We start from the raw sequence: 23,274 nt of genomic DNA, 5'->3' as shown, positions 1-23,274 counted from the left end.
CAATAAATATGATACTGGAAGCATGTTCTTGTTACCAAACACCTCATTACAGTAACTTAAACAATAGAGGAGTAAACCGTTATTTTTGACTTCTCTTTATGGTTTCGGTCTTAACGGCCCTCCGTAGGAAACTGTAACTAAAATCTGGCCTGCGACAAAAACGAGTTTGAAACCCCTGGCTTATGTTATCAGGAGACGGGGTGCATGAAAGGCTTAATATTGACATCTTAAACAACGTAGCCATTTGTTTTATTCATATCCACGATGACCATATATTACAGTTTACTAGGTTCAATGGATTAGCATGTGCCGTATCTCCAAATTCGGTAACGAGTCGTGCTTTTCGAAACAAAAGCAAACAAAAAATGATTTGGGGCTGGAAAAGGAAACCATTTTTTGTATCCATCTTTAAAAACCCGGATGCATATACAGATCGACAATTGAAGTCAACGTCGATAAAAGCATAAGCTCTTTGGCCTCCGCTGACCCAGTCATGCCTTAAAAAAATTTTGCCCGTCCTTCAAGACGATACGCTCGGACAGGTGATGCGAGTGAGTAATCCATTAGAAGGATACCGAATCCCTTGCGCGGCAGAGCACAGTTTGGACGCGAGCGGCAAGACCCCGACGCGCTCCCGGAGCCCGGGGTCTTGTCAAAGCCGAGAGGCGGCATGATGGAGAGCCCTCGCCGCGGTACGCCGGACCCCGACCCCGCTCGGGCCGCGTACGCGGGCGCCCGGCGGTCACGACGCGATCCAGATGTACCGCTGTGCGTGGGAGGACGCTCAACAAAGGCTTGATACAGATGAAGACATTTCTCGCTGGTCTCCTGTCTGTTTGTCTCACAGGCCTGCCTTGGGAGATTTCCATTATCGGGGGGGGGGGGAATATTCACTGGAATCTTTCAACCTTGTCAGACGACGGCGTGCACTCCCACAGGACGCCGGGCTTTAACTCAGAGGGACATTAATGTAAAGGCAACCTGCAAAAAGATCACAATTGCAGCAGAGACCCACGGTAACAATTTTTCCTCATATATCTTGGCCGATGACGTTCACATGATTCTGTATGACGATCTGGAACTCTCCCGCATCACCTCAAACACACTCACACACACACACACCCCCCCTCTTTTAAAACCGCACTCGTGTCCCTTCTTTTTTTTTTTTTTTTTTTTACACACCCTTTATTTAAAATTACGATTGTCTTATTTTTTGCTGTTGTTACATGCCTAATTTGTTGTTCTGTTTTTTAAAATAGTCTTTCACCGTGTAAAGTGTTTTTTAAAGCGCGGCACAAAGAAAATGTATTCTTCTCATTATTAGTACCATGTATTTATTTTTGATGTTCCATGATGACATTTTGTAACCATGTCATCCTTCATTCATATTTGTGCAGCTGCATTTTGACAGTAGCACGAGTTAAGCAGAGCTCATCAAAATACCATTATGGCTAATTGGAATTCTCTGTGTCTGGCTGCCCTCGAGGTGTTAAGGGCTGTCAAAATGACTTGCGTCAAAAGACACGATGACAGTAGATGACAGCACTCGTACGCGTGTGTGTGCGTGAAAGGTTGGTCGTTTGGACAGTTCGTGAGCCAACGGGGACATTGGCGCTCCGGCTGGGAAGGTAATGACATCAGATGCCGCGCTACACAACAACAGGTGCTTTGGCAGCGCCACCTTGGAGCTCCTCGCTGCGTCAATGACATCAGCGCCGATCTGCCGGTTAATTATAGCTCGCCCGTGCCTTTTCTTGTCGCCAATCAGACGCGAGACGTGTTTTTGGGCAGGGGATCAGACAAAGGTTGGTAACTTTTCACACGTTCAAGGGAAATCTGCGGCAACTGTCGCTACTATGATGATATATCCTAAACGGTCTTTTGTACATCAATTCAATGAAAAAACAAACCGCATCTGGAATAACAATGACGACGCACTACTCACAAAACTTTTTTTTTATTTTAGGCTAAAATGCAGGTGAACTTCCAATGACCTCATGATGAACATTTCCAAGGATGTCCAATTCTATACCTTTCTGTGAGTCTTCCAGTCCCTCTCTTGCAAACGTCTGACTGACCCTTTCGTACGCCACTAATGACTACCTGATTACTATCGATCACGGACAATAGCGAAAAGTCAAGGTGTGAGACTGCACGGCGAGCCAAAATAAAGAAATATTTGCCTAAAGCGAAAGAACGGTGAACATCCTTCAAATCACGAGCCGTCAATTGAGTTGCTCCAGAAGCCTCGTGACTAATTCGGTGGAAGGGCTTCGGCTCCCGGGTGGAGAACGGCAGCAGATTTCGCTGCAAGCATTTGGATGACCATATGGAAGTCTTTGCGGCGCCAAGAGACCATGCGGCTCGGAAACCCGATCGCCATCTCCCCGGCGACAGCTGGGGCCTGTGCACCGTCAGAACATTTGCAGACTTTCTAATTTGTCATAACCAGCCTCCTGTGGCAAAGAAATATGCTGCGAGAATTTAGGTAAACAAAGTTTTCCGGGACATGTGAAAAAGGGGAGCGGACGGGAATGGGACACGGGGGACCCGACCGTGCTCACTGTCGAACTGAACTGATGAACCGACGGTCTTGACGATTGGCAGTTTTTGCGATGCAGTGAAATGATAGAGGTTTGGGCTTTTTTTTTAAGCGGTATCAAAGGCAGGAAAGGCCCAATTCTTGGCTCTCTCTGAAAGATTATCTTGAGGAATTATTCAGTGATGTGGTATACGCCAGGACGGACTTTTTTTTTTCCCCCGACATGCTTTACAAAATGTTCAGGGCTAGCAATTGCAAACGTTACATCTGTTCAATATCAGGAGTCACCAATTCTTTTTTTTGACAAAAAAAAGTCAAAAAAGAACGGACGAGCGGCTGGTTTTGTTGCGTGCGTGCATTATGTATCTCCAAAGCCATATGGCCTTCATGATCAGAGGAAGACCAAACAAGCTAACCGTTAGCTAGCTCCTTCAATTTCTTTGTCACTTGTCACACTATTTTCTTCTCATTTTCTTTTGTTGTATTTTCTGTATTTCCGTGCCCTCGCGGGTCAATAGATATTGGTATGTGCGCAGCTTTAGTGTTGCTATTTCAGGCGTTCAATATGATATGTGCGGCGCCCCCCAAAAAACAAAACAAAACAAAACAGCAAGACAAGTCAAGTTGACGGTGTTTTCCGGAAGTACAAGAATGAGCCATTGTTGCCTCCATAAATTAAACAAGGCAGCTCATGAGTGTGTTTCTATGTCCCGCAGCAGCGAGGCTTGTCGGGCGAGCTCCAGCGCTCTCAACTCAAAGGTCCCCGAAGAACGCCGTTGCTTACAAAAGCTTGTCGGTAAATATATCCCATTAATATTTTATTGAACTGTTTTTATTCTCTCTCTCTCTCAGTGCACCTTGTTGTTTTCCTCCCATTTGTCAGAATGGACCATGTACTTTATGCTCGTCAAGTCGAAAATTCCCCCGCTGCAATCTCCAGCGTGTCCAATGTTTTCTGCCCGAAGGCACAATTCTCTTGTCATGGTTGCACACGCGGGGGCCTCGTTGCCTCGTTTTGCTGGGATGTCATTGTTTTGCAAAACAAAAGGTCTCGCCATCCATTACGGCACCGAAGCCGTTTCAACTCGGCGTTGGTGCGCTAAAACCCCCGATTGTTTAGTCAACAAATTAACGACTCTTTAACAGAGGCTGGCGGTAACGGGGGAGTCATTGCTTGAATGGAACCGGGCATAACGGCGGGTCAAATGGGTCTTTTGGGCCGACGATGGCGCTTGTAAACCAAGACTCAAAGTCTCGTTGCACTTAGAAGAGCTCTGGGAAAGGCTTGGTGCCTCGGCATTTTCTACGGGGAAATAGCCTGAGTGATTTTTCTTATTTCTTTATTTTTTTTGCTCGCACAGTGGTAATGTTCGCTAATGCTGATGGTTGACTCTCGGCGGGCGGCCCGGCAATTCTCAGGTGGGCCCTTCGAAAGCACCGGGCCGCATTAAGTGGATGTGAGATTTTTAAAATGCACCGCTGCATCCGGGCCGCCGCTTCTGCCGTTGAACGCGACGCGGGGCCCGCCCGCCAAGTGTTCTCGTGTGTCGCCGCGTGTCTCTGACGAAGCAGAATGGAGAGGCTATCAAATCCATTCAGGTTGAGAAGCCATGGATCTTGTTTATTTGCTTCAAGCTGGCACCTCGGGGAGAAGAGCAGACGGAAGAGACGTGTTCAAGTGGCCGTCGGGGACGCTGTAAAACAATACGGGAATAATAGACGTTGGCAGGCGAGGCGCTTTTTCAAGATGGCGCAAACATGACTTCTTGTCAAGTGCATGTTTTCCACTTGAACACGACCGCAAATTGTCCACGCGGCTCGGACTGCCCCCGCTGGTGTGCGCAACGTAGCCTGACGGTGGCAGTAGCGAGCCGGTTGGAGTTGATCGATGTCAAAAGAAGTCGACTATCACTAAACGCTGTTTCGACACCTCGATAGAATATTTTTGCTTCTTAAACATATGATGTTTCGTCAAGCGCGACGTCTTCAACTTCGAATCGTTTCTAAAAAGAAGTGAGAGTGTACGCCTGTGTTGGACGTTCTCTTTGTAGATGTTAGTGACATGGTTGTGTCTAAGTCACATTTGTTCGATGGTCTAAAATGACCCCAGTTTCGAGGCTATTGAAACGATTGTTTATATTCAATGTTAGCATGAAGCTAGTTGTGTTATGTTTAGTTCAAGCAAGGATTGTGCTCTGGTCTGATGAGACAAAGGTGGAACTCTGGTGTCTTGTCTCGAGTGAAGCACGGTGGTGGCGGCATCATGAAATTGTGATGATTTTCAGTGGAAGCAACCAGGGAAACGAGTCGGGATTGACCGAAAGACGCATGTAGCAATGTACAGGGGCATGCTGGATGAAAACCATCTCAAGGGTTTTCAGGACCTCATACTGGGGTCACATCCCGGCTGCATTTCTGAAATGCACTTTACTTTGGAGTGGGCCGATCCTCCATGAAGCATCTCCAGTCGGTCCAAAATGCTGCTGCTCGCCTCTTGACTGGTACTCGCAAGAGGAAGCACATTAGTCCTACTCTGGCATGCCTTTACTGGCTCCCGATACATTTTCCGGTATTTTTTAAGATCCTTTCCAGAGATTACAGGGATATTATATTATAGGTTACAGGGAGCGTGAAGGGAAGTGCAAAGTCAGCAACTCAACCCCAGCAGCTCCCACCTGTACAGCGAAGAAATAACATGCCGGCAAACATTGTTGGGGGGTCTACTTGTGCCAAGTGAGAGAGAAGAAGGCGGAATAACGCCGTTTCCTGTCAAGGAAAATGTTCCATGCTAGCAGCCAGGCACAAAAAGTTGGGCTGAGATCAGAGAGTTGAGGGCGGGGGGAAGAAAAAACAAAACGCTGGCTTTAGAAATGCCTCAGCGGCAAGAGCGAGGAGGACTGTAACTAAGATATGTCGTTTTCCAGAGAAAGAGTGAGAGAGAGAGAGAGAGAGGGGGTGGGGGCTATGGATTTTAATCCGTCAGTCGATAAAGGTCAGCGCTGGAAAAGGGCTTTCTTCCCCGGCTCCACATCAAAGTGTAAATCCGCTGATTGCGCCACCGTGAATGGCTCGTCAACAAGGCTCCATTTGTGGTGCGTTTCTATGGCGCAGTGTGTGCAAGACCCCGCGTGCGCTCGCCGCCATAATGCAGGGGAGTTTGTATCCGGGGTGCCCGCTGCCCGTCGCCCCCTCTTTGCCCCCCACCCGCCCCCTGCCTTAGATCAATGGGGCCGCATGACCTTTGCATTGTGCTGCCAGCTTGGCCCGTGATGTCATGCCATCTATCCAGTGTTCTTCTTAGAGAGGAGGGGGAGGAGGGGGGGGGGGCAAAGCAAAGTCCCACACCTTCCTCCCTCTGGGCAACAGAAAGGACAGCATGGAAATGTATCCACCTGAAATGGGACTTCAAACGTGATCAAGTGAAAGATGCCTCACGCCCACATTGTCGCTTATTGCTGACTGACTGAGCATTTTTGGGCGGGGCGGGCCTTGTTAAAGCGTCTCTGTCAGTGGTTTTGCAACCTTTTCAACCGACTACCAACAAAAGTACTTTGTCATTCCCGAGCTTTCGTACCACCATGAGCATGACATTAAAATACATGAGTGCATATATGCCGGTCGTGCATCAAAGTAGTGTTATCGTAAGCAGCTGCAATACGATGCTGAGTTTGAACATTAGCACACTGAAAAAAATCCTTCAATGTTCCAAATACATGCACTGCGTTTAAAAGTCACATCCTGACCCGAGCTGGTTTTGACACGATGCACAACTCTCATTTATTGTGCAACAATATCATTGTAACATGCATTTGTGGCATATTTCAATGCATTTTTGATGCTTTAGGAAACATTTTTGTTTGGAGTGGGGGGCTCGTATTAGGGCATTGACATGGAAAATGTTTCTATTTACAACATTTTCTAATGAATGAATGAATTTCGTAAGGCGAGGTACCATGTACTAGTTTTAAGGCTGCTGTTTTTTTTTTTAGCTACTGCTTCTGATATCTTCAACCAAAATGTCCCCCCTTCAATTGGCAGACAACTCTGCTTAAATTCAACCCTCCAGTGCCCCCCATTTCCTTCATTTGTTCTTGTTTTCTTTGGTCTTTTCCTCCTGGTTTCGCAGCATTTCACTTTCTTTTTTTTAGGGGGGGGGGAGTGTTGTTTGCTACTGATCTATTGCGATTGAAAGCAAAACGTGGCGGGGCCGGAGAAAAGAGGAGCCCTTCTCATTGTTCCCGAGTGAAAGGTCCTATTTATAGGCCAGGCGAGACGACGGCAGCTGGTAGGTTCTTCCCTCTATAGAAGATGGAGAGAAGCGTTCACAGAGTTGTGGAGTGCCTTTGAATGGCAATCTAAAGAGGGAGGCGGGAACCATTTGTTTTGCTATGTTTGTGTTTGCTGTCAACGTGTCTGTCTGTGTTGTTTGCCGGCCCCTTTTTACCCCCCCGCCCCTCCCACCACCACCATCAAGCCCAAACCAAACTCGGGCGTAATTTGCGGCGAAGGATGAGTCCCCCCCCCACCCCCATCTTTGTCGCGGCGACAGATGTTGTAATTGCCAACTGATGGATCGTTTGTCCGAGACATTGTTAGGACTTGGTTGGCCCCCACGAACCATTGGAAGGGGAGAGAAGGGGTTAAAAGAACCGCGGGGGTAAAGATGGAGTGGGGGGGGTGGATGGGAGACGGGCTGGCATATATCAAGTCTTTTGATTGCGGCCTTGGGAGGTTAATAATGTGATTGGCCACGCGTCAGAGGAGACACCGTCCGGGATAAAAGAGTCGCCGTCCACGGCCTCGGTGTGATGGCATGACAAAGTCTCCAAAGAAAAAAAAACAACAAAAACAAACATTCAACGGTTTACTTGAAAGCCAAATAATGCCCGCTGACATACTTGATGAATGGCAGACACATGCGCGCGCTCCCACAAGACGTTGGCGACATCACATTGGAACGTTCCATTCGCAATGCAAAACCTTTCGATTGACCCTTTCCAATTCCAAAGATGATATTGACCCCCATTCAAATCATTTCCATTTTAAAATACAGATATGTCAACTATTTGGGAGGGGGACCGAAACGCTAATTTGGTATTACCGTTTGAAATGGGTTATTAAAAAAAAAAAAATTAAAAAGAGGATTTAAAATGTATTTCTTTTCGAAAGAATGTAGTCCAGATTCCCAAATGCAGATTGGAAACAAAGGTCACCGTGGTAAGCCGTCACCGTCTCCTATCAAAGGATGAAACTTGAGAATGAATGCTACTGGTGTGTGTACCTGTGATAGAATTCTTCATTTTATTTTAGCAATAACATCTAGCATTCCCTTTTTAGACAGAAATGTGCTTTGGCGCCTCAACAAGGCCTCCCAAAAGCGGCGCCGGGGCCAAGCCAAAGGTCACCGCGTTAAGCGTCCGCTCGGCGCGTTCACACACTTCACCCGAGAGACATTTGTTTCTGCGTGCCGCTGGATCGTGTTAGGCCCCGCCCCCCCAAAGGCACACACACCAAAGGCTCCCCAGAGGTCAATTAGGCCAGACGAGGAGCCGTTCAAACAAAGGGTGCTCGAGGCCCGGAGCGGCGAAGGCGAGCGCGTAATTAACAGTTATAAAGTACTTTAGTCTGTTAATTAAATTAGTTAATCCTTTTATCAGTAATGCTTTGTTGAGGGGGGGGGGGCGTCTTCTGCCGCTGTCAAACATGGACTCCGCTCTCACTCTCTCGCTCTAGCTGCTAATGGAGACGTGCTGATGCGTCATAGCCAAACATTTGAACGGTATAAAAAGACATCGGCATTATTTTTTGGTTTTTGCTCATCGGCCCGGGTAAAACTCACAGCCGGTTAAGCTCCTTGTCCACGTTATTATTATTATTATTTTGTTTGATTTGTTTGCCATCGGACGTCCAAAAGAAAACGCGTGTACGGATCAAATGCCCACGTGAGCGTTTGAATTTGAGATGAATTCTGTCCAACGATCATTTTAATGTGCTGCTAAGACTCATTCCTTTGTCCCTCCTGGAACATTTGCACCCCCCCCCCCACCCACATCCACTATGCCTTTTGCACCCCCCCAAAAAAAAACGCTTCTGTCTCGCGCTCCAGACATTATTTAAATGAGGCCGGCTCACCGTCACATTTATTCTCCGGCGCTACTTGAAGTCTTAACAAAAACAGGCGTGTAATCCCGTGTGATGTCGCCTCACACGGCGCCGACGCTTTTCAGGTGTGGAACCTTTGAATGCTGAATCTTTTTTTTTTTCACCCCTCTTAAAAAAAGTGCTTCAATAATCAATGAGGAGCCGCTGGATAGTCGGGAAATAAAGACGTCGGATTTTGGTCGAAACGTTGCCGATTAAAGTTGTTACGCTTGCTACGCAAGCAACGAGGTGCATTCAGGGTACTTTTGCAAAATCGGTAATTGGTCAACGGACCGAAGCGTTCTGCAGGTTTGTCTTCTATCGTAAGACTGAGAGAAGCCAAAATGAAAATCACAATTTCATTTCGATTAACGGTCCGGCCCTACGTTGATTGATCCGAATCATCCGGCAAACCCGGCGGATCGGCGCCCGAGGGAAAGGAGGCGTTTGCAATCAAATAAACAAAGCGCGAGCGCTTGATTTGTTTACTTTCACCACGAAAGTGCGGCGCTGATTGCAATCACTCTCGAGCATCCGTCGCTTCGTTAAGGCCTGGCGAGGTGGTGATGATGCAGATCGGGAAGCTCCTCGTGCTCCTTGCACCCGCCAATGCTGAATTGAAAGCGAATTAAGCCGCAGTTAATTAAACGCAATCCCCAACATCCTCCCTAATTTGGGCAACAAAAGACACAACAATGAATGAAATGGAATGAAAGCCGCCAGCGGCTTAATCAATTCAAAACTACGGACGGAAAAAAAAGAGCGCCTGGAGTGGCATTATTGAATCTACAGTGAAGCTGCGCGTATGCCGCAGAGGATACCAAAGAAAAGGATTTTTTTTTTTTAATTTCACTTCTATAAAAGGTATTTTGCGGTCCCGTTTCATTTTGGACACGCAGTAACTAAAATGGACTTTATTGCCTCCCGCTCGGCTGACATTGGCTACAGCTAACGGTTAGCCGTGGGCAAGCTAACGATTAGCTGTCGTAAATGTTAGCTGCTAACCCGTGAGTGACCCTGAGCGGGATAAGCGTTTGAAAAGGATGAATGCAAACACACTTTACGCATGTAAATGTCCATTTGCGTTCACAAAAGGACACGCATATGCTTTGGGGAGTCAAAAAAACGACATTTCCTTGCTTTTTTACTTCTATTAAACTTAATGACTATGGGAAAATGCAGGTCCCAGGGTGAAGCCGGTTGAGGAGAACTGTCTTATTAGGTATTAAATGTGCCGTCTGTGAAATTGGATTTAGCATTTTCGAAGCGTCCGACAACAATGCGACGCGCCGCTCTTAGCGCCGTAACTTGAGGCTATACGTTCCGACTTTACAAACTCCCCCCCAAGCGTGAAGAATTGCTCCCCTATAATTTCTGGCGCTCTTTGATGGGGATTTACGCTCAAATGAAAACGCATGCGAAATGAGCAGCCCTCCCAGGCCCCCACGGCGCGCAAAGATGGCATGCCGCAATAATCTTAAAAAATGTAATTAAACACAGATAAGATTAATACAATCAGGGAGAGATGATTGAAAGATGCTGTTGTCAGGCGGGAGGGTGGCGAGGGCCCCCGGGCCCCCCGAAAAAGGAGGCGGCTAGCTGTCGGGAAGGAGGCCCCCTATTTTTTTTTTTTGGGGGGGGGAGCCGGGATTATCCTGGGCCAGGTGGGGGAGCCTCGTGGTTGGAGCATTTAAATTAGCGCCTGGATGTCAATCCCCATTAGGAGGGATTAAAGGCCCGCTGGCAGGCAGAAATGTGCTGCCGCGGACCAGTTGGGGAGGGGCCTCGCACCGCAGCCGGGTGCGGCGGGGATGGCAGAAGTCAGTCACCGTGTTGTCATTTGCCTCATCTCAAATGCACAAGTACATTGTGGGGGAACTATGTTGGAGTGAGTTGAGGGAGCGGCCATCTTGAGATGTCTAAACAATTAGGAACCCGTTTTGAGAGGTGTCAATTGCTCGCGTATTTTAGCGTTTACCGTCAAAAACTATCAACGATGAAGCGAGAATTGAGCAAGAACGCCGTCATCGCAGGATACAAGAAACAAACAGAAAAAAAAATCCACAATTTGTGTCCACTATTTATCAGAGGAGCGATTATTCTTGTTCACGTCTTGAGAATCCCGATACCGTAGCATCATCTTTCAGATGATCAATTGATGCGCAATTGATGCGTCAATCTATTTGTATTCTGCTTCATTGGCTCCGGTTCAATTCCAGCACAGACTCCACGGCTCAACCCAACTCGCTGTTTTGGGATCTGCCATGGTTTGCCATCCGTCATTCTTGGCGCACGAGGCTCAAAATGAGTTCATGTCTTATTGCGGAAGCCGAGTCCTCCTCCTGAAAATTGTGGAAATGGTTCAGCAGACACAGAATGGAGGCTCCTCCCGCGGGCCCCGCGTGGCAAGCCCCATTGAAAACCTGTGGCGTGAGCCAAAGAGGAGAGGACCCAGCTGGCTGGGTGATTTGGAGACATCCCTCTTCCTCTACGTTCCCATCTTGGGAAAAACATTAGAGGAGTCCACGAGGTGCTGCTTTTTAGGCAAAAGAGGCTTGCATCAAACATCAAGCGATGATTGTAGCACAGGATTTGATGTCAAATTCATGTGGGACCCCCCCCCCCTCCACTGATTATTATTTTTTGATTGAATTTTGGGGCTACATTTAACAACTTAACCAGGGTTGCCAGTCATTATGGAAGGCAATGTACACATAATATTTGAACAGCTTAAATATTCATGACTGTATGTATGCCCGGAAAAAAATAAATCAATAAAACAAAACACAAGACACAACAAGACAGGATCATGTTTTCGAAACAACCGGCATATGCCCCAATGTGGGGGGGGGGGGGGGGGGGGAAGCTCAAATGATGATTTTTCACTTGCGCGCGTTGCCTCCTTACAAAGCAAGAAATTAGCAATGACAGCGAAAACAAGATGCTTGAGTGCAACAACTTCAAGACGTTTGAACGGCACGAGAAAGGGTTCAACTAACCACAGGTGCTGCCGTGTGTTCGAATGGCGGATGGGGAGCGTGGGGGAGGGGGGGAGACGGAAAAAAACACAACAGACAGACGTCAGATGTCACCGTTTGGTATTTGTGCAAAGCTCTGGAGAGAGGCTCGCCTGGAGCCATCGCGCCGCTTCCGAAAAAAACAAATGTAGCCGGGCCTCGGCCCCCCCACAAAAAGCCCCCACCACCACCACCACACTGAGCTCTCCAGCGGCAACAGGAAATCAAACAATTAGCGGGTGGGAAATAAAAGGTCCCGTTTTACCCTCAGGCACTTGTAAACACGGTTGCGGCGTTTTTGTGTGTGGCTTTTTTCCACGCAAAGAAAACAACGCCGTCATCCTGAAAAGTTTGGGATTGATGTGACGTGACTTTCACGGAATAAAAACTCTTCCCAAAAAGTACCACATTGTTTCAATATTAAGATGGAACTAACAACATAACCCTTTCATGCACCTGATAACATAAGATGGCCACTGTGGTAACCACGGTACCTGAAAGAGGCGTCATCTTAAAAAATAGCTTTTATTAAAATGAAAGATTATGATGACAATTTATTTTTTTCAATCGGCATGTCATAGCAATGTCTTAGCACACCCGGGAGCTGTCGGATGCAATGTGGCAAAAACAGCCAAAACATTAGGTAGGCCTACATCATCTTTTTCCCAAAATCTTGTTTTGATTTGAATAACTTGTTACTATATTGATAGATTCCAATGCCGTACAATTGCAGCGCATTAAACGGAAACGTGTCTAAATATTTTTACAAGGTCTGCGCCCCACCAAAAAAAAACACCTTAAGAAATAAGCTCTACACTACATTTACCGGGAACAACAAAAAACATTAACGTTAAATTAATTACAAATTTGGCACCTAATGAAGTTGGTGGTGTGTGTATTTAATAAGATAGCAACAACGACCAAAAAAAAATATATCCAGATATTTGAAATAGTGCAGCTCCTTCGAAGCACATCCATAACAACTAGACAGAAACGAATGAGTCTCTGAACCGATCTTTGGATTGGATCAACATCAGTCAGTGACTCCAAAGTTTTCTGGTTTTATCGGCCGTACATGCGCTTGGCCGACTGGGTATTGAGACTACATTAAGAGCAACGTGGAAGCAGCTTGAAAGCGTCGGGGAAAAGAAAACATCAATGTTGCCGTATTGCTTTCTCCAAGTGGAATTCTTAACTAGGGGAGCCCTTCACAGCAAGGAGTTTTTGTTTGCATCATAAAAAAAATAACATTCAAAAAAGCCAGGCCGAGCTCGAGGACATTGCACATGGGACGTACCAGGGCATCTCACTTCAACCCCCCCCCCCCCCAATGCAAACCCACCACCATCACCAAAACATTGACGTTAATGCAGACAGAAGAAAACACTGTCCGTCGAAAATGGAAGTTTCATGGCTGGGATTTTTTTTTTAGAGGATGTACACGTCAATAGTCCAATCTCATTATTCCTATAAACTGTGAACTCACTTAGATTGAGTTATAATTAGATTAAACGCCTGACTAATAACCTTTCGATCTAATAAATATGCATTTGAGGAAAATAGATGACCCGGTGAGAACAGAGACTAACATTTTATAAACACACAGAAATCTGAAAACCTCTGAAAGTTCATGACCTTAAAATAGACTCATTCGTATGAATTGCGTCAACTGGCTAAAATTCTCCGATTAAAACTCTTTGAAATGAAATTCAAACATCAGGGCGAAGGTAGCGAGTGACCTTGGGGTGATTTGATGTGAGTAGGGAAACCTGTGAAGGTGGTTTGCTTCCTTTAGCTGGATAATTAGCGAGAAGAAGAGCATTTAGAGCAAGTAGATTGACATTTTAGGGGGGGATACATGTTTATATTGAGAACACGCAAACTGCATCATGATTCAGGTCCACGGTGAATGTGAAAGTGACTGACGGGGTGCCATTCCCCCCCAGCCCCCACCACCCACACAACAAACATTAAGAGGATCACTTTGACTCTTGTGCTGGTCAAGCTTGTGGCGCTTCCATCCGCGATGGCTTTGCTGGTGCTCTACTGCCCTCCAATGGCGGCAAAATGTATGCTAGCGCTCGTTTGGCTAACCTGCTTGCACTTTGGAGACGAGCTCAAAAAGCAGAGAAAAAGGCTTCACACCACACACAAGTGAGCTGGTGCAAAGCAGAGATCGCCATGCCCCCCCCGCCCCCCCTAAAAACAAGCTCGATTATTATATTCATAGAGAATATATCATACGTTTTTTTGTCATGTAGTTTTCAGGACAAAAGGCCTTCCTTCGTTAAACTTGTTTTACAACCATCTTTACAAAATGCAACTTCAGTCTCATAGGAGGATTCAAGTATCGAAAGAATTAACCTTTTTTTCTCGAAAATATAGAGTTTTATTTTCTGGCTATGAAAATATAGTTGGCATACACAGTCAAGATGTATTTGTTTTCACATAGTTATGCCTCTAATTGTATTTAGTATTTTGTTTTTGAAACTGTAAGTGTTTTTTTTATCCACTCAAAGTCAAACAATTGTTGTGGTGCCCAAAAAGTCTGTTCGTGACACAGCGCTTTCAGAAGTACAAACATAATGTATGTAATAAAAAAAAAAAAAAAAAAAAGATAATCACATTATCTGTGAGAACACAGGTGCAGCAATATAGCTCGACAGACGAGAGATTCATGTTCCTGCTCGTATATCCCAAGTTTGAACGGCCACCTGTTGCTGGGCAGAATCTACGAGGCTCAATTGTAACTACTCAATGAAAAACGCAAACGAGGTTCTAATTATGACACAAATGAATATGCATTTTCTTCATTTTGTCACAATGTTGAATTTCTTACTTTTTCACGATTACAGTATCAGTTTTCAAATATCCCAAATATTTTGGTGCATTTTCCTTTTCAATCTTTCGTGATGCATTGCGGATGGCTTTCTTCCAATCAAAAGATTACTGCACAATTGCTGCCGGTAACCTCGTATGACGAATTTTAAAAAGTAAGTAAGTCAGTTGAGTTTTAATGTGCTCAACTTTTCATAATTTTCAATGTGGGATGAATGCGGACAGTTTTGAAAATAATAAGAAAAAAACCTGCTTTGCCTCGGCCCAGATGGCCGCGTCACAAGGCAGGCAGCTTTGATGGCTGTGAGTGATTGATTTCAGGCTTGACTGGTTCTGATAGAGTCCCCTCAGGAGGCGCCTGGCAACCAGAGGCTCTCGGCGCGGGGGAAAAACCAGATTGAGGCCAAAAATTTCACTCGCGTGCCCAGCGGCTCTATCGGCGTCCCCCCATAGAGGTCCGATACATCTTGGCCCTCTTGCAAACCGCTGCAATTGGATGGATTGTGTCACTGGCCTCCATTTTCAATGGCAACGTGTTTTCAAAGTGGAGTAATTGGTCCTTCGATATGTCACAGCATGTTCCTCGCAACACGAAAACATGTCTATTTTTCAAGTGTCACCCCCCCGGTAAACTCCCCTCGGTCGCTTCTATGGTGTGAGTTTAGTTTTGAAAAATGATGAGTAGCAAACGCATCTCAATGATGATGTCACCAATGTTTTCTTTTTTGTGCTCAACGGCGCCGTTCCTTTTTGTCACTCGAAACTGCGGTCAACCGTTGTCATCTGCTCCGCTAGCAGATATTGACTGATAGCTGTAATGGAATACGACGGTCATCTTGCCGTGACACTTTGAAGCGCTGCCGCTGAGCCTCTAGTTGCACTGGATCGGCTGGCGCGGGGGGTGGGACACCTCACACCTCGCAATCGACGTGTTTTGGCCCACCCAAGTCAGCTCACTTACGACGTGATTTGACGATTGATTTATGGAAATGTGTCTGCCAAAATACCAAATGTCTGGACAATTGGCTATTGGAGAGACCAGGACCAGCCTGCTCGGATTCATTTTGTGGATGGCCCAAGAAGGATGATGGGTGGAAATGAGCTAACTGCGCTTGTTGGCATTGTGCTTTCATCAATGACGTTTCTAAGGTTACTCGCACAAAATAAAAAACAAAAAGCCATAAATAGAGCAACCCCTCGAAGCGCAAGATTAGCTTGCAATTATGTTTGTACAGCGAATCGCAGCGGCTAATTGCTTTAACCAAATAAACAGACTGTGATTGGCCGCGACGGTGGCGTTACTATGGTAATAATTGAAGTGTGCCGACATTGACAACAGGCAGGAAGCTATTAACATATTTTGAGCCACCGCTCACTTACTCGGTTCGCATTCCATTGTATTCACACTTGAAATACCTTATATTACCCGTGTTATATTGCTGAATTATTATTATTATTATTATTAATACCGTGTTTTCCGCACTCTAGGGCGCATCTTTAATGGATGGCCTATTTTAAAACTGTCCTCATAAATAGGGTGCACCGCATTATGAGGCGCATAGAATAGAAGCCACAATAGTTAATGCGGTTACATTCTATATTATTTTGATCTTTCACAAATACGACAGCCGGATTCATCAAAATTGTGCCGGACAAATCATCCGAGCGACTCGCTCGGGACGACATCTAACGGGACGAATCGAAAGTCACTTACCGGTGCACGACAATGAAAGAAACATGACAGTAAAGGCGCACGTGAACAGGTCATGTTGCCGTGCGAGCGCTGTGAACAATTTTCACAGACATGTCGGCGAAACGGGAGGAGGGTAGCGTCATCGTTCACGCTGCCTTTCGTTGAAAAAAAAAATATATAAAAAAATACGCTCGTAAATCTACCCGGAGACGGAGGGGCGGGCTGCGAGGTGAGCGAGAGGGCAGGGCCCGCTCTGCCCGCCTGGGGAGTTTGGCATGTGCCCTCCCTGGGCCTCCCACCAACCCGGGGTCAGAGTAAATAAAGGGGGGGCGACGTGGGCCGCCTCTAGCAACTGCTTAGCAACCCCCACTCGCTTCCATCCCTTCGCCCCCAAAGTAACAGGAAGCGCTTAAGAATGGTGACCGCGGCGTCATAACTCAGAGCGACTTATGCTCGTCGATACGTCGACGTTTCCAATTCCAGCAACTCGTATTAGACTCGTAAGCGCGGTTAGCCGGCGTTCCCCCAGTGGTCACGGGAGGGCCTAGGAAGTGATCCAAACAATCCCGGATGGAGCGCTACGCCGACTTAGCAAGCTGGCAACTGCTTTACACGTAATAAAAAAAACCCCAAAAAACATTAAGGAACGACGGGGCTGACTGAGCCCGTCGGATTAGCAGCGGGAAAGGGGAACTAAGCCGTTTTATGACATTGCATGTAATGTTCCGTTGGTCGACGCCGGCGCCAAAGGTTAACGCGCTTCGCAGCTTGTCCGACGTAGCGCGGATATAAAACTCTGGCCATGTGTACGGCTACGGGACGATAACGTATAGCCGGCCCTCCCCTCTTCCATCGCCTCCCGCTGGAGGAATTCCCAACCCTCTCCGCAGGTAGCCGGCCAGCCAAGACCGCTAGAACATATGTTTTCCTCCCCATGTTCGGGTCAAAACAAGGTCACCGGTTGCTAATATCACCCGCATACGTACAACGACGGACAAGGAAAGAGCGGCGGATGTGCAAATAATAACGACTGCATGTAGAAAGACGTCAGTATGCCGATGGGAAGGGAAAAGTGAACACGAACAGCTACGACGGACACACAAGTGAATAGTCGGTGGTGACGTGCGGAGCAATACCTGAAGAATCGAGACTATTGAATGGCAAAGTGGACATGAATAGAATTGCAGCAAGACTAGTAAGTAGTGTTCTATGCAGAGCAAAAAAAAAAAAATCTCCGACGAGTGTGTTCCATTGACAGTGTACATGTTAACATGTTGTGCTGCGTTCACACCGCCCCCCTCACTCCACACGCTCAAGCTGAGAAGCGCTCTGAACTTTGACCGCGCAACTTATGAATTTTCTTTTAAGACTCAAAGCAACTTATGGGAAAGTTTTTTTTGCGAGGGAGGGGGGGGCAATGTACACAGGATATTCATGTTTCAAAGCAAAGCACGCGTGTTTGTTTTGGTCCCCAAAGTCCAAAGGCAAACGTTGTGCGTGACAGTAGCGCCGAGCAAACGTACGCTTGGAACGGATGAAGGCCTTTACATGGAAAACGCGTCTCTGCTTACAAAATGTTGGAGTGAAGAAATGTCTTGCGGACCCAATTCATTTCCAAAGTTGAGGTAGCGCTGTAGCGCCTCTCAGTTGCCATCCGATTTGCTTAGCTTCCCGGCAGACTCCAAAGGAAAGGATGCTAAAATGAATCAAGGACAACAATCACACTTAGTCAATCTGCGCTGAGTTGGGGGCGGCCATGACACCCCGTCAACGACCAGGCGCGACGGGAGGCCTCCTCTCGGCCCCGACGACTGGAGCTGTGACAAAGTAAGACGAGGAGCTCTTTTCCCCCTCTGTCCGACGGCGCGCTACGCTTCCATTTGTTCTTATTACCGGAAAGGCGGAAAATCGGACTTTCTTTCTTTCGGTCCCCAAAAGGCGGAAAAGAAGCCACTCGCCCCAATCGATCCTATTGAGGACCGCATTTAGTCCATCACGCGGCGGCCTGCCCCGCAAGGACGCGGCGGCGGATGAATTCGGGGATGGGGGGGATAGTGCCAAACGCGAGTTAATGGGAGGAGAGTCGTCGTGGTTTGAGTGGAGAAAGCCGGCGGAGGAGGGTAGTTAAAGAGCACGAGTGTGCCTGAGGGGTACTCGCTGTATCTGGACTCACACTGGGAAAAGTGTATTTATCAACTTAATAGCGGGTGTCTGATTGAACATGACTATGATTACAGGAAACTTGTTTCTTCTTTTGCCTTCCCGCTCCTCCCGCTGCTCTTCCTCCTCCTCCTTTCTCGCCCTCCCGCACGCCTTACCCGCCACCCAGAAAATTGCTTTCATTTATTGCAAAATGGTAAAAAAAAAAAAATGTCAAGCATTCACAATAATGCCAGTGCCAGTCAAAACATTTTGCCCTTTCGATGACGGAGGAGGTTTTGTTTTCATTTGCATAAAGAACTCCAAAAGTCAGCCGATGCAAAGAGCGTGAGACACACAGTCAAGTCCAGATTGTCGGATGGCTTTCAAAATGTGCAAAAGAGTCCGGTGCCACCATGGTGCTCAATTTTTAGCCTACCGCGATGATTTTTTTTTTTTGACATGACATTTACTTCGATAAGAGAATCAACAGTGAGGGATGAGCACATCTGCCTCCTCCATAGTTCAGAACCGTTTTAAAAAATGGTCACCCCCCCCCCCCCCATTTGACCTGTCATGATTGGGTTTAGGTGTGACCGCCGTCCCCGAAAGGCTTCATCGACACTCACCCCGCTTAGACGGAGCAAGCTGTAAACTCGGCAAGTTCAAATAACACGCGGTGAGCAAATGTGACTCTCGGTTGTTGACGTTTTGAGTTTGAATCTCGGCTCCGGTCTTCCCGTGAAGACTTTGCCGGCATATTTGATGAATTCCAAATAGGCAAAGAGAGAAGCCATGATTGGGGAAGAGCGAGCAAACACGTTAACGAGACGAGGATTCTGACTGGCGCAAGTGGTAGAGAGGGAGCCATTGAGCTGATCAGGCAGCCAAGGCCCTTCAGGTGTCTCCTGCTTCACTGCTGCGCAAATGAGCTCCAATTAAACGGGCGGGCCCCCGTGCTCCGGGTCTCCCCGCAGCCTGCTCCATCCCCCCAAAAATCTCCCCCCCAACCCACCCCGCTTCTTTTTTTTTTTTGCCCCTCGCTGCTCGCCCATAAGGCCAAACCCACCCCACGGCTCCTGCAGCTGCTCGCTCACTCCCGCTTTTCTGTTTTTCACTCACACTGTGACCCAAAGGTCTGCTTAACTTGCGCGTACGTGTGAGGGGGGTTTCTCCACTGAGCGTGTTTGTTAGCCCCCGCAGCATTTGTCGCTTATTTTCAGCGCTCGATAAGTGGCGGCGCGGTGGGCATGCGGCATGGCACGCTTTGGTTGTTTGCCGCATATTGCCGCCATTTCTCTCAAACTACAAACTCAGAAATGAAGGGGGGGGCAAAAAAAATGGAAGAAACGTGTTAGCTTCGACTGTATGACATGCAGGCAAACATTGTGATAAAACAAAGAATGCATCCAATCCAAAATAGACACATTTTTCCCCAAGACAGAAAAAAAATGAACAATAAAATACTGTACGGATTTTACTGTTGTGACTTTTGGGGGGGGGGGGGGGTACGCCTGTATCAGATATATGTTTGCATTTTATTGATTGTGTTGTTACACGTGCATTTTGTCAACATATTTGCACTTTCATAAAGGACATGCACCATGCTCCATGCTCATTTCCCCAATGAGTAATTGGACAGCGCAAACACGAGTCAGTACTGGAGAATGTTTCCTGTCTCCCCATACATTGTTGCATTGAGCTGATGCTTTAAGAGGGCGGGGCTGCCACTGACAGGTGAGCGACCGTCCGCGCCACGTATGAAAAGCAGCATCGCATGAGGTTACCTTAGTGAATAGACTCGCTTCGTCGTCGGCATGGCCCAACGGTAAGCTACGCGTGTGCTTTTCTTGAGCAGATACTGTATGTATGTAGAGTTAGCTTTAGATTCGATCATGATCGGTTGCTTTGTTTGTCTGCTTTGCATCGTGTCTGTTGTGCTTATATTTGCAATCACGGTCAGTTATCGTTCGCAATCGGCAATTTAGGCAACGTGGGCTAAGGTGTTTCTAGAACAGCGGTGTCTTTATTTGGCTCGGTTTTGCATAGTTGTTGTCTTTGTCCAGCTGCAATTTGATGTTTGAACGAAGTACATTGCGTCGCAGCTGGCCTTCGTCATGGCGGCGCTCCACTTCCGGGTTGGACCTTTTTGGGACTTGTAGTTCTTTTGTTCGAGTCGACTTGATATGTTTGGGATGTACCGTATGCTTTCTTACGTTTAAAATAACGACAAGAATAATACATAGTGAAATCGTGGTTGATTAAAGTGTTGAGTAAATGTATTGTTAAAATAAAAGTATTAATTCATGTCAATTCTATACCTATTTACATCGTGATACAGAAAGAGAGATGTATTCATTTTTTACAGCGTTTTCTGCCACACTGGTGTGTGTAATAAATCTAAAATGTATGAAAGTTGACTTTTTTATCATTACATTATGGAAAATAATGGCACTTTATCGCAAGATGCACATTTTTTTTTTAGAAGGGCCCGTATATAGCACACAGGCCTGGTTTGTACATTCTGGCCTAAAGGTGTATTGTATGAAAGCGGCATTGGCAGGCACTCGAGGTCCCTGCGTCATCAACAAAAATCCTTTGTTCCATTCTCTCCCCTAACATCGGAACAAGTCAAATTAGCGGGGTTTTGCGTCCGCAGCTTTTTGGAGAAGCCTTCAAGCCTTGACCAAACATGACATTAACAGTTTGCAAACATTGTTTGATTTGTCGCAAAGGCCTTTTGCCATGCGGCGGCTGGCGGGGGGTCCTCGAGCAGCGGGTGATTCGGGCCAATTAGATAAGGTGGCCATTTTGGCGGCCGGATCGGGAGAGTCGCCGCTTGGCCGCGGGCCAGGACGCCAGGGGTGCAACCCCTGATCCGGCAGGAGCCAAGTTTAAATGACCACCGCCTGAAAAGAGAGGAGGAGGGGCGGAGGGGGGGGGGGAAATTAACATTGGATGAGCAGAAGGTTGGAGATCATAACGGCGTTTTGGCCCCTGCAACAAAGCCCGAATGCGACGAAAATATGTCGTCCTGAAAGGAGCATGGAGGGACCCTTATGTCACTCGCATTTAAAAAGTCTATTGCACAAAACATCCACTCTTGGTGCACTGTCAAAAGGCTGAGCCGAAATGAGGTGATGATATTCTATAAGGCAACGTCTTTGAAATTTCTGTGCAGTGAAAGGGAGAATGAGATTTTGGCTTTTGTTCCCAGTGGTCGCATACAATTGTCGGGCTTTAGTAGATGTGAACGGACTGTTGGCGACCTCCCGCCGATCGGGGAATGGACAATTACCCGTTCTTGTCAGCGGCGCCTCGTGCATAATACATAGCTGACATTCTGCGAGCGTTACCTGCCACGTGTAACCAGTCGCACTCCAAATGGTGTGTATGTTCCCATTGACGGCCGCGATTATGATACTTTAAAAAAAACCCCCATAAATGCGACATTTAAATATTAAGCCACATGTAATTAAGCAGAGACCAATTGTTCCCCATTGTTGGGGGGCAATTACAGCAATTTCCATCAAGGGATTTCTCTGAGCTTGGCTTTGGTCAGGAGCAATATTGATTCACTTACAGTTAAATTGAAGTCATTTTTCTTTAGTCCCGCGAATAAGTAGAGCTCCACACGGTGGACTTGTGTGACTTATAAAAATGTCCACCCATCCACTTTCTAGACCACCGGTGTCAAACTCAAGACCCGGGGCCAGATCTGGCCCGCCACCTCATTTTATGTGGCCCCCCAAAAACAAATCCCATTTTCATCCATCCATTTTCTGATCCGCTTTACAACTCAAGAACTTCAAACAGATGTTGTCCATCAAAGTGAAAAAGTGTCTCTGCATTTTAGTTCACTTTACAGCCGCTTTACATAATGACACACTAATGCGTCTCTGTCGGCTTGCTCGATGGCGTCCCCCCCCACCGCCCCCCTCCAGTTGACAAGCTCAAATTAAGACATAATTGTCCCCCGCTCATAGCAACCCACTCACTTTTCCCCAAAATGGGCGTCGGCGTCAAAAAGCGTCAATATGGCCGTCAGTGAATGACGGGGCCCTCCCCTGGCCGATGGCGTGACCCCTCGAAGAGATCACCGCTCGCGCCCAGCAGCGGCTCCTCCCTCGGAATGTTATTACAGAGGAAAAAGCAAGGTCAGATTGCAAGGGATGATGATTCATTGGAAGCCATTCTCAATTTGGGACTATGTGTGTGTGTGTGTATATATATATATATTTTTTCTTTTGGGGGGGGGGCGGGCGGGACATATTGACCTTGGCGTTTCTGACAACGGCATCCATCACTTGCGAAGGCGCTCCAACAGGCAACTGTGCGGCCAAGTGAATCCGATTAAGGGATATTAGCACGAGATGGATGCTGGCCGTCAACGCCGCAGAGGGACGGAGCTCAACATTCTTCATGCATTCCACTGTCTACACACGCCGCTTTTCATAGATCTGATCAACGGGCTGCATTCGGGATTTTTTGGGGGGGACCCATGTGACGGCATCACTGTTTAATGAATTGAATTTGCGGGTTGTTGAGGATGCTCGGGGAAAAGTTCGCAGAGCTTTTTTTTTTTTAACACATAATTTTTGACTAACTATATTTGTATACATACATCGTACAGAGAAGTGAATGTGGAAAGCAGCTAGGATACTCGGCAGGATTGTAGTTATTTCATTTTTTTTTAATGGATATGTATCGAGAAATCCTATTGTTGTTGTCTATTTGCATTATTGACGACGGTACATGTGAGGGGAAATAAAAAACCAAAAAAAGCTATTAAACCAGCATGGAATATGAGATTAACATTGAAGTGTGTTTTCATTGTACAGACTTGTTGTGGGAGCAACCAGCCAACGAAACCTGTTTTCTAAATAGAGTTGTGTGTGTGTGTG

The 23,274-nt window shown here is 46.8% G+C and overlaps 1 long non-coding RNA gene across 1 annotated transcript in view; it reads left to right on the top strand.

Moving 5' to 3' along the window:
- LOC127593167 (uncharacterized) overlaps window positions 1–23,274 on the top strand; it is a 37,675-nt gene that overhangs the window by 8,639 nt on the left and 5,762 nt on the right. Inside the window, exons 3-5 of the long non-coding RNA XR_007960340.1 lie at window positions 848–1,016; window positions 1,572–2,038; window positions 3,259–3,338. This is a non-coding gene — a long non-coding RNA (uncharacterized LOC127593167). The remainder of the gene's footprint in view (window positions 1–847; window positions 1,017–1,571; window positions 2,039–3,258; window positions 3,339–23,274) is intronic.

Source organism: Hippocampus zosterae, chromosome 20 (genome assembly GCF_025434085.1).
Source record: "Hippocampus zosterae strain Florida chromosome 20, ASM2543408v3, whole genome shotgun sequence".
NCBI classification, from domain to species: Eukaryota; Metazoa; Chordata; class Actinopteri; order Syngnathiformes; family Syngnathidae; genus Hippocampus; species Hippocampus zosterae.
This window is presented reverse-complemented; position numbering and strand designations above follow the sequence as displayed.